The sequence below is a fragment of the Oncorhynchus nerka genome, linkage group LG6 (genome assembly GCF_034236695.1).
Source record: "Oncorhynchus nerka isolate Pitt River linkage group LG6, Oner_Uvic_2.0, whole genome shotgun sequence".
NCBI classification, from domain to species: Eukaryota; Metazoa; Chordata; class Actinopteri; order Salmoniformes; family Salmonidae; genus Oncorhynchus; species Oncorhynchus nerka.
In genome coordinates, this window is record NC_088401.1 from 34,628,925 (window position 1) to 34,640,749 (window position 11,825).

General features: G+C 44.6%; 1 long non-coding RNA gene across 1 annotated transcript in view; it reads right to left on the minus strand.

Moving 5' to 3' along the window:
• Positions 1–3,977, minus strand: part of LOC115131114 (uncharacterized) — a 19,963-nt gene extending 15,986 nt beyond the window's left edge. Inside the window, exon 1 of the long non-coding RNA XR_003863888.2 lies at positions 3,893–3,977. This is a non-coding gene — a long non-coding RNA (uncharacterized LOC115131114). The remainder of the gene's footprint in view (positions 1–3,892) is intronic.
• Positions 3,978–11,825: the final 7,848 nt, after the last annotated feature.

Sequence of the window (11,825 nt, forward strand, 5' to 3'; positions counted from 1 at the left end):
ATTTGTGTTTGGCTCGTGTTCCATTGGGGGCAATACCAAACTTCCTACTAATCTAGCATCGGGTTTAGTCATGCTTTAAGCTGGTGGTATACAGTGCATGTGCTGTTGCATTGGAGGCATAATGTGTCTCTCTCTTCTGAGTTGGGGAAGATCCAGCCTGGGTTCAAATACTACTTGAAATCATTTCAAATACTTGCCTGGTGAAATGAAACCAATAGAATAGTCCAAACAGTGTAAACCCCGCCCATCTGGCAATCCAGGCAGGCTAAAGCAAACGCTCAAAGCATTTGAACAACTTCAAATAGTATTTGAAACGAGGTCTGGAGCATTATGGGTTATTCTGCAGCTTTCACGGGCCATATTTCTCACGAACCACGTTTCCGGGCCCAGACAGCATCCCTAGCTATCTCCTCAGAGCACGCGCAGACCAGCTGGCTGGAGTGTTCACTGACATATTCAATCTCTCCCTACCCCAGTCTGCTGTCCCCACTTACTTCAAGATGCCCCCCACTGTTCCTGTACCCAAAAAAAGCTAAGGTAACTCAACTAAATGACTATTGCCCTTTAGCACTCATTTCTGTCATCATGATGTATAATTGAGAGACTAGTTAAGGATGATATCACCTCCACCTTACCCGACACCCTAGACCCACTGCAATTCGCATTCCGCCCCAATAGATCCACGGATGATGCAATCGCCATCGCACTACACACTGCCCTATCCCATCTGGACAAAAGGAATACCTATGTAAGATCGCTGTTCATTGACTACAGCTCAGCCTTCAACACCATAGTACCCTCCAAGGTCATCCTTAAGCTCGGGGCCCTAGGTCTGAATCCTGCCCTGTGCAACTGGATCCTGGACTTCCTGACGGGCCGCCCAGGCGGTGAAGGTAGGCAACAACCTCCCCTATGCTGATCCTCAACACAGGGGCCCCATAAGGGTGTGTGCTCAGCCCACTCCTGTTCTCCCTGTTTACCCATGACTGCATGGCCACGCACACCTCCAACTCAATCATTAAGTATGCAGATGACAGAACAATGGTAGGCCTGCTTACCAACAATGACCAGACAGGCTACAGGGAGGAGGTGAGGGCACTGTGGCGGAGTGGTGCCAGGAAAATAATCTCTCCCTCAACGTCAACAAAATGAAGGAGTTGATCGTGGGCTTCAGGAGGCAGCTGAAAGCTTAAAGTTCCTCGGGATACTCGTCACTGACAAACTGAAATGGTCCACCCATTCAGACGTTGTGGTGAAGAAGGCTCAACAGCTCCTCTTCAACCTCAGGAGGCTGAAGAAATTTGGCTTGGCCCCGAAGACCCTCACAAACTTTTACAGATGCACCATTGAGAGCATCCTGTTAAGCTGTATCACCGCCTGGTATGGCAACCAGGCCAACGTCAGCCCAACGCATCACTGAGAGCACACTGCCTGCCCTTCAGGACATCTACAGCACCCAGTGTCACAGGAAGGCCAAGAAGATCATCAAGGACCTCAGCCACCCGAGCCAAGTCCCGTTCACCCCCGTTCACCCCGTCAGTACAGGTGCATAAAAGCTGGAACTGAGAGACCGAAAAAAAAATCCATCTCAAGGCCATTAGACTGTTAAATAGCCATCACTAGCCTGCCTACACCTAGTATCCTACCCTGAATTTTGTCACTGTCACTAGCCGGCTACCACCCGGTTACTGATCCCAGCACCATAGAGCCTGCTGCCTTATGTACATAGACATGGAACACTGGTCACTTTAACAATGGTTGCATACTGTTTTACCCATTTTATACTGTATTCTAGCCAAGTCCATCCTATTCAACTATTGCAGTACATATACTATTCTAGCCATGTATTCTTCAGATATACTACATATTCTATCCACATACTGTCATGCCTGCTCCAGCTCTCTATCTCTGTCGCTCAAGGGCGCCAGGCTGCCCTTCATTACGCACACCTGTCACCATCATTACGCGCATTAACGCTCACTGGACTCACCTGAACTGAAACCATGCAGTTTATTAGACTACAGATTAAATAAATGATGAGGAACTTCACAGGGTGGTGAAACTGCACAGTGATGAGCTTAATGTGTCTATCCAATTAATATTGAGGGTCTTATTCTGGTGACATGATGATCGATGCTTCACTGCCTTTTGACAAATACAAGTATTCTCGCTCTTATCCATAATAATCTCATCATGTAGCTTACCCGCACAGCCTACCAGCACTGTATCTGCGAGCTGTTGGCTAGAGCGAACGTTCCAAGACCAGAATAGGCACATTTTCTATATAACACAACAGTTTTTGTGACAAATCAGTAGAGCTGAATATGCGATTGAAACACATTGAACTCTAGAATTTTGTTTGGTCAATGAAAACTTAAGCGAAAAAGTAGATTTTGTGTGCACTACATCATCACGCACTACATCATCACGCACTGATTTTATCCACAGCAGGTCAGTTTGGTGGGAATAAACCACTGGTGGGATGTTTTGCAGATTTTCTTTATGTGGATTGGAGAATATTTGCAAGAAAACCTGTTGCCAATTGGAAGGGAACCTTAGCTATAGAGAATAATAAAAGAGACTGCACTTTCTATTCTCTTCATGGGCATGAAAAGGACAAAAGGAAACAGAGACCAACTCCAAGGACAGAATGCTACATCTCCCCAAAGAAACCAAAATGTAGCATTTGTTCCAGAGTTTCTGCTATTGCACAACAATTTCCCACTTGGTCCATGTCGACCATTACAAGTTTTAACCTCAAGTAAACTTGCGTTCTCTCAGCATTACAATAGGAAGTCAGAGCACTTATCTGGTACAAGCTGAGACAGCGAGGAGAGACCGGCACCCATATCCTGTATGCTTCTGCAATTCAGGTATCCACAGCAATTAGGGAGTGGCATTTCTAGGGTCACTTTGACAAAACATAAAGCTCAGGTGCCGTATTCATAAAACGTCTCAGAGTTGGAGTGCTGATCTAGGATCGGGTTTCCCCTGTCCATGTAATCTCATTAATTGTGTTTAAAAGGCTAAACTGATCCTACATCAGCTAAATCAACACCGGTATGAGACGCTAGATACATAACAGCCCTGGTCCCCGACATCCAAATAGACTGGGACATTCATATTCTGAGGATGTCTATGGCTTGGCAGTGAGCCTGATGTGGTCTAGCTAGCCTTGATGACCGTAACATCCCAGAGAGCAGGCACCCTGCCGGGCTTAATGCCATAGGGCATCGGGCATCAGTGGCCCCTATCACTGTCAGTGGCCCCTGTCAGTGGCCCTATCATTGACTCCAGGTGACAAATGAACATTGTGACAGGTGATGCTACTTGAGATAACACACAGCAACTAAACCACACTCCCATGGCAATCCCATAAAATGATAAGCAATACTTAATGTTAACTGCTTGAATTATATGGAGTTAATGACTTTGAATCCATGATTGAATCCATGATTAGTCTTAAGTATTTGTAATGCATTTATAACATAACATATGTAAAGGAAAATTAAGATAATGTTACAATCCCAAAATAGAGGGCTAGATAAATCAGTTTATGTATAAAATTATATGGAGATTGGGAGCTTTTGGCCAAATTAATAAGCACATGGGGGAAATATGACCGGGTGCAGGGGCCGTGGCTACTACAGAAAATATTGTAACGGTTTAAACGTAGCTATAGCCTTATCCTAGTATCCCATGTTCATCAAAATACGTTTAAACAAGATAACTAGAAGCCTATCATTGTCCAAATATATAGACTGCCATATCAGCATTTAAAAATATATATAAATATGACTTCTCCTCCAAGCCAAGGTCAGTGTGGACACAAACTCGAAACTTGAAAGCAGAAAACCAAGAAGCAAACAAGAGTAACAAGAGAAGCGCTTACTGTGTAAGTTGGGGCTGGCTTTGCGGTCAGTGGAAGGAAGCTGGTCCGCGAACTGCACCCGATGTCCCGACATGTTCGATAGGCTGGCTACCTGTCAAGTCAGGGGCAAGGTTGCACCAACACCGTCGCTCAGTCGCAGTTTGTTTCAAAGTATCCCACAACTTCCAACGATATGGTTCATTCGCAGGGGTGACCGTCTCTTGCTGCTCTTGCTCGTTGGACGCGCATACAGATCGAATATAAATATCGTTCAGACTGTATGTCATTCAATTTCGCTTTTCCTCACTCTATGCCAGTTGCAGGCAGCAGATGCCAATACTGCAGCAGAAGCGCGGTCAAGGCAGCCTGTGATCCGACTCCGCTTTACTACGGCGCTTACCTGAATGACTGCGCGCTAGTTGTGTGTGGAGTACTGGTCCATTGGCGAAGAGAGTGGGAGAGGCACCGGCTAGGCTGAGAGGAAAAGCTCATGTTTTTGTGCACAAAACTTTGCTATCCACATGACTGCAGAACGTCATCACAGTTTACAGCCGCAGAGGAAATAAAACATGTGGCCATTAAATAGCCAAAGCTAACGTTACACAAGTCAAACCAGGCAGTAATATGTTCAAAGACAAACTTCATAAAATGTATTACAATAGAAGAAGTAGGCTACGAACGTGGGGAAAGGTAGACATAAGATGTAGCCTACTTCAGGCTATTAAAACGGGGACGATGACGGATATGTGCATGTGACGTCCTGACTAGTATTCTGCAAGCGGCACAAACGATGACGTCACTCGTGTGGTAATTAAGAATCCTTCAAAATGAAAGCCCGCATTTCAAAACAGCAATGTGGATAACTTATTCACAATATATTACATTTGAATCCATTTCCATTTTATTGTGCGTATATGCAAATGCAAGGAGACATTTATTGGAAAAATGACAAATGTGCTTCTAAAAAAATGTTTTAAAACCACTATCCAAACCACTATTTGGGTTGTAGAGAAAAAACGATTCTATGTGCACAGGTAAAAATGGGGTTGGGAATACTCAGTGGGGTCTTTAGAATCTATATATTGTGTTATTTCTTGGAGGACTGAGGTCTATATACCCAGCAGCACTATCTACACCAACCATTCCATTGTCTCTCTGACATTTGCAACATAGTTTCAATATTCAAATCTCCAGCTGTCCCATAGTAATGATCAGGGTTTCTCAGCCAGTCGAAATCATGAATCAGCTGGCATACTTTTTATGGACATACAGTACCCGTCAAAAGTTTGGACATACCTACTCATTCAAGGATTTTTCTTTCTTTTTTACTATTTTCTACATTGTAGAATAATAGTGATCACATCAAAACTATGAAATTACACATATTAAATCATGGAGTAAACAAAAAAAGTGTATTTTATATTTGAGATTCTTCAAAGTAGTCACCCTTTGCCTTGATGACAGCGTTGCACACTCTTGAAATTCTCTCAAACAGCTGTGCATGTTCATTTGTGGAATTGTGTTGTGACAAGGTATGAGTGGTATACAGAAGATAGCCCTATTTGGTAAAAGACCAAGTCCATATTATGGCAAGAACAGCTCAAAAAAGCAAAAAGAAACAACAGTCCATCATTACTTAACTAGGCAAGTCAGTTAAGAACAAGTTCTTATTTACATTGACAGCCTACCTCGGCCAAACCCTAAGCCGGGACTCCCAATCACAGCCGGTTGTGATTCAGCTTGGAATCGAACCAGAATCTGTAGCGACACCTTTAGCACTGAGATGCAGTGCCTTAGACTGCTGCGCTACTCAGGAGCCCAAATCAAGGTCAGTCAATCCGGAAAATGTAAAGTATTTTGAAAGTTTCTTCAAGTTCAGTCGCAAAAACCATCAAGCGCTATGATGAAACTGGCTCTGATGAGGACCACCACACGAAAGGAAGACCCAGAGTTACCAGCCTCAGAAATTGCAGCCCAAATAAATGCTTCACAGAGTTCAAGTAACAGACCCACCTCAACATCAACTATTCAGAAGAGACTGTGTGAATCAGGCCTTCATGGTGGAATTGCTGCAAATAAACCACTACTAAAGGACATCAATACGTAGAAGAGACTTGCTTGGACCAAAAAACACGAGCAATGAAGATTAGACTGGTGGAAATCTGTCCTTTGGCCTGATGAGTCCAAATTTTAGATTTTTGGTTCCAACTGACGTGTCTTTGTGAGACACAAGTAAGTGAACGGATGATCTCAGCATGTGTAGTTCTCACCGTGAAGCATGGAGGAGGAAGTGTGATGATGTGGGGTTGCTTTGCTGGTGACACTGTCTGTGATTTATTTAGAATTAAAGGCACACTTAACCAGCATTGCTACCACAGCATTCTGCAGTGATAAGCCATCTGGTTTGCACTTGGTGGGACCATCATTTGTTTTTCAACAGGACAATGACCCAACACACCTCCAGGCTGTGCATGGGCTATTTTGGAGTGATGGAGTGCTGCATCAGATGACCTGGCCTCCACAATCACCCGACCTCAACCCAATTGAGATGGTTTGGGATGAGTTGGACCACAGAGTGAAGGAAAGGTAGCCAACAACTGCTCAGCATATGTGGGAACTCCTTTAAGCATTCCAGGTGAAGCTGGTCGACAGAATGCCAAGAGTGTGTAAAGCTGTCATCAAGGAAAAGGGAGGCTACTTTGATTTGCTTAACACTTTTTTGGTTACTACATTATTCCATTTGTGTTATTTCACAGTTTTGATGTCTTCACTATTATTATACAATGTAGAACATAGTAAAACAATTAAGAAAAACCCTTGAATGAATAGGTGTGTCTAAACTTTTGTCTGGTACTGTATACAATAAATAAAACGAAGTGCAGCTTGTTTGCTGTCTTTCCAGCTTCAGTTTGAAGTGATTGTGTTAGCTGTGTTGTTGGCTAGCTTCTCTGAACAACAGTGTCCTGACGAGAGAGCACATTTTCTACGCCAGGTGAAATCACGCATCATTAGCTCATTGTTATGGATGTATCCAAATAAATGTCACTAGAAAACAGCAAAAACAAACGCACGTGGAGCTACTTTGCTGTTATTCTGGGTCGCATCCATAGAGACAAAATAAAAAGACTGAACGACTGGGTCGCGTCTCTGGCAACCGAACCGACAGAACGAACGACCAGCCGGTTTGGGTAGAAACCCTAGATTTGTGTCGGGACTCTATCATGTGGAAGGATGAAATATTACGAATAAATGTATCAAAATATTGTTTCTAAAAAAAATACATGTCAGTCATTATTTGAATATGTTGATAACCTGTTGTTTAAAAGTGATAAGGTCTAGAGGTGGTCTTAAGAAGAGCCGACCGGGCTCTTATCCAGGTATGCCGGCAGCGGTGGGCGAACATCTGGGCAGAGGGTATGCTGACTTCTTCCTCTTGGAAGAGTGGAGGCTGGTAGCCCAAGAAACACTTGAAGAGTGAGAGACCAGCGAGTAGGCAAGGGTGTTGCAGGCGTACTCCACCCACACAAGTTGTTGGCTCCAGGTGGTGGGGTTGGCAGAGACGAGGCAAAAAAAGAGTCGTTTCCAGGTCCTGATTGGCTCGCTCTGACTGGCCATTAGGTTGGGGATGAAACCGGAGTACAGGCTGGCCGATGACCCAATCTGGGTGCAGAGTGCCTTCCAGAACCTGGACGAGAACTGAGGACCACGATTGGAGACCTTGTCGACCGAAAGACGTGTCTCATCATAAGCTGGTCCATCCCCTTGGCTGAGGGCAACTTGGGAATGGGAATGAAATGTGCAGCTTTGGAAAACCTATCCACAATCGTAAGTATGATAGTGTTGCCATCTGCCAGGGGGAGACCAGTGACGAAGTCCAGGGATATATAGGACCAGGGGCGGTGAGGAACAGGAAGTGGTTGAAGGAGAGTCTTTGAGTCTTGTTCTGTGTGCACCCAGTGCAGGCGGCAATGAATTCGGGAAACTTCAGGAACCAGGGTGGGCTTTTTGTCGGATGAAAGCCATGGTTTGATGAGACCCTGGATGACAGATACGTTTGAGGTAATGAATGGGCCCATTCCAGGACCGGGGACCGGGCATCGGGCCGAATCAGGGATTTTTTACTGTGATGTCATTGAGACCCCAGTAGTCGATACACAGGTGCAGGGTTTTGTCCTTTTTTTCCACAAAGAAGAACCTTGCGATGGCAGAGGCAGAAAGATGAATGCTCCCTGCAGACAGAGAGTCCTCAATGTACTCCTCCGTGGCCTTGGTTTCTGGGCTAGACAGGGAATTAAGCCGCCCCCGAGGCAGTGTGGTGCCCGGGTGGAGATCAATGGCGCAATCGTAGGGATGATGTGGAGGAAGGGATGTGGCGCGAGCCTTGTTGAAAACCTCCCGGAGGTCCTGGTACTCCGTGGGAATGGAGGAAAGATCCGATGATTTTCCCAAGCCCGCAGGAGGTTATCCCGGGGCAGGCTGCGACGTCTTAAGGCAATGTGCATGGCAGAACGGGCTCCAACCTAGGTCTAGAACCAGTAGCCCAGTCGATCAGGGGGTTGTGCCTCTGGAGCCATGAATATCCCAAAACCACAGGAACATGAGGAGATTCAATAAGTAGAATGAACTCATTGTGATTTCCTGACACCCGCAGGTTAATGGGAACCTTACTGTGAGTGACCCTGCCAATGGAGCATCTGTCCAATGCTCTGGCATCCATGGGAATGGAGAGGAGTTGTGTGGTGATACCCAGCTCAGATACCAGGGTAGCGTCCATGAAGCTCTCGTCAGCCCTAGAGTCAATGAGCACCCGGAGAGATTTAGACCGGTCACCCCACAGCAGGATTGCATGGAGTGGAGAACAAGTAATGGGAGCTTGGAGACTCCCAGTATGATCCACCAGCATACTAGTACCTAATGATAAGACTGGTCTTTTACTGCAAAGGTGGATATATAATGTCCTGTAATACCACAATACAGGCAACTGTTGGAGTTCAGCCTGTGTAAACGTTCATTAGGAAACAATCTAGCCCTGTCCAGCTGCATGAGCTCTGGAGGAGACGAGTCGCCTGTCCCCGAATTCCCAAGGGGACTCGGGTGACTTTGGATTCTCTCGGGAAGGCAGGAGTCGGGGACTTCCGGTGTTCTTCGGAGGAAACCGTGGACGAGCAAGTGTGGCCGAGAATAGACCTCCTCTCCCTCCTGCGTTCCCGTAGGCGCCCATCGATCCTTATGGTCAAAGCTATGAAGGAGTCAAGGTCCATGGGTAACTCCTGGGCTGCGAGCTCATCTTTTCCTCTCATAATTCATGAAGGAAGGTGTCGACCAGGGACTCCGGGTTCCAGGCACTACCGCGTAGTCTACCACACTACGGAAGTCGTGACGTAGATGAAGTAGCTTCCAAGCCGCCTCTCTCCCGGACACTGGAGAATCGAACACCTTCCTCACCTCCGCTACAAAATCCTCCAGACGAAGGCAAACGGCGGGTCCAGGACAGGCAGAGATCAATACTCTTGATAAGAGTCAGGAAGGCGTAATACGGTAGGCAAAATCAGGTCGGAACCAGGAAGACTAATAACACAAACTAGAGAGAAGGAAAAACACGTTGGGACGACTTTATGTAGAATTTATGATTTTTTTCCCCTTGTATAATAAATTCTATACATTAGTTTATACTGGATTGAGCGTACATTTTCATTAACTGTAATTTCATTAGTTATGCTCCAACATTCCCTCCAAATTTTGCCAATTTCAGTTATTTTTAAGTCTTCATTACAATAGTAGTTACAACTGACTCAAATACGATTCCCTCAAGATTGCTCTAATGTCCAAAATATTTAATACTCGAAATGTTGTGATATGTAATTTTTAAGTTGCCTGTATTTGAAAATACCTACATTGGTCACTACAGAGGTAGTGCGTACGGCCCAGTACATCACTGGGGCTAAGCTGCCTGCCATCCAGGACCTCTACACTAGGCGGTGTCAGAGGAAGGCCCTAAAAATTGTCAAAGACCCTAATCATAGACTGTTCCCTCTACTACCGCATGGCAAGCGGTACCGGAGTGCCAAGTCTTGGACAAAAAAGCTTCTGAACAGTTTTTACCCCCAAGCCATAAGACTCCTGAACAGGTAATCAAATGGCTACCCGGACTATTTGCATTGTGCCCCCCCCAACCCCTCTTTTACACTGCTGCTACTCTCTGTCTATCATATATGCATAGTCACTTTAACTATACATTCATGTACATTCTACCTCAATTGGCCCGACCAACCAGTGCCCCCGCACATTGGCTAACCGGGCTATCTGCATTGTGTCCCGCCACCCACCACCCGCCAAACCCTCTTTTACCCTACTGCAACTCTCTGTTTATCATATTTGCATAGTCACTTTAACCATATCTACATGTACATACAGTACTACCTCAATCAGCCTGGCTAACCGGTGTCTGTGTGTAGCCTTGCTACCGTTATAGCCTCGCTACTGTATATAGCCTCGCTACTGTTATTTTTTACTGTTGTTTTTATTTCTTTACTTACCTATTGTTCACCTAATACCTTTTTTGCACTGTTGGTTATTGCCTGTAAGTAAGCATTTCACTGTAAGGTCTACAGCTGTTGTATTCGGCGCACGTGACAAATAAACTTTTATTTGATTTGGTCAGTACAAAATTGCTTTTGAATTCTGTCATGGCTATAAATGTATTTCCTGTTACCAAGTCATTTACGGTTTCTATGCCTTTAGTCTTCCATGTGGACCAATTTAGCGGTTGAATTCTGAAAAGCCATCCAAGGATTGTTCCACAGGGTTGTGTTTTTTGGGAGTGATATTGGTTCTTGTAGAATACGTTTAATTTTCTTCCATATTTTGATAGTGTCCTTAACTATGAAGTTGCGATTGTTCTTAGCTTTATCCTTTGAAAATAGACAAGATTGTTTCTGGGGATGAGTATGCGCATCTTCAATATGTACCCGTTGTTCCTCTTTAGTACATATGAAGGTAACACTTGACTTCACTTGTCATAACATGGTCTTAACACTGCCGTGACCCTTATACTTACACCTGGTGTGACATACATTTCTTTGTTTTATGGCTGGTTATGACACCTGCATATGAGTGTCACATTTATTCAAATGCATTTTTCCCTGCCAAGAAGTCTCCTTTCATTTGAAAGTTTGTTTCTTAAATCCTTTGTTGTTACTGTAGCAGCAGGTAGCCTAGTGGTTAATTGGGCCAGTAACAGAAAGGTCGCCGGTTCGAATCTCCAAGATGACTTTGTGAATAAATGTGTGATGTGCACTTGAGCACCGCCCTTAATAACCCTAATTGCTCCTGTAAGTCGCCCTGGATAAGAGCGTCAGATAAAATGAGAATAAACATGACTCTGGGTTTGTTGGGCGGCAGGTAGCATAGTGGTTAATAGCGTAGGGCCAGTAACCCTAAGACCCTTAACCCTAATTGCTTTGGATAAGTGTGTCTGCTAAATTATGTAAATAAATTCTTTACAGTCATGTTTTTTCGTCATAGTTGAAATAACTTGTAGAAAATACATTGATGACACTGTCATGAAGCATGATGACCATACTATGTCGCTTTACTTGGACTAAGAAAATAGGCTTTATGACCATCATAATCATATAAGCCCGATAGGCCTATCACGTACATGCCCTTATACCAGTCATCAGTCAAAAAGAGGGTGTCTTGTCCTGCTCCTGAAATCTGCTCCTGCATTCAGCCCAGTCATCAGCAACAGAGCATTGGTGAAGGTGCATGTCTGACATCAATGTGTGCGCATGATAATTGATCATTGAATATGGTAAATTACAATATATATATATATTATATATATATAACATAAACATACTGTTGACACGTAGGCTATGGTGTGTATGTTAAGGTTTTCTTTCTCCTCTACCTCTGAAGAGGAGGTGTAGCAGGGATCGGACCAAAATGCAGC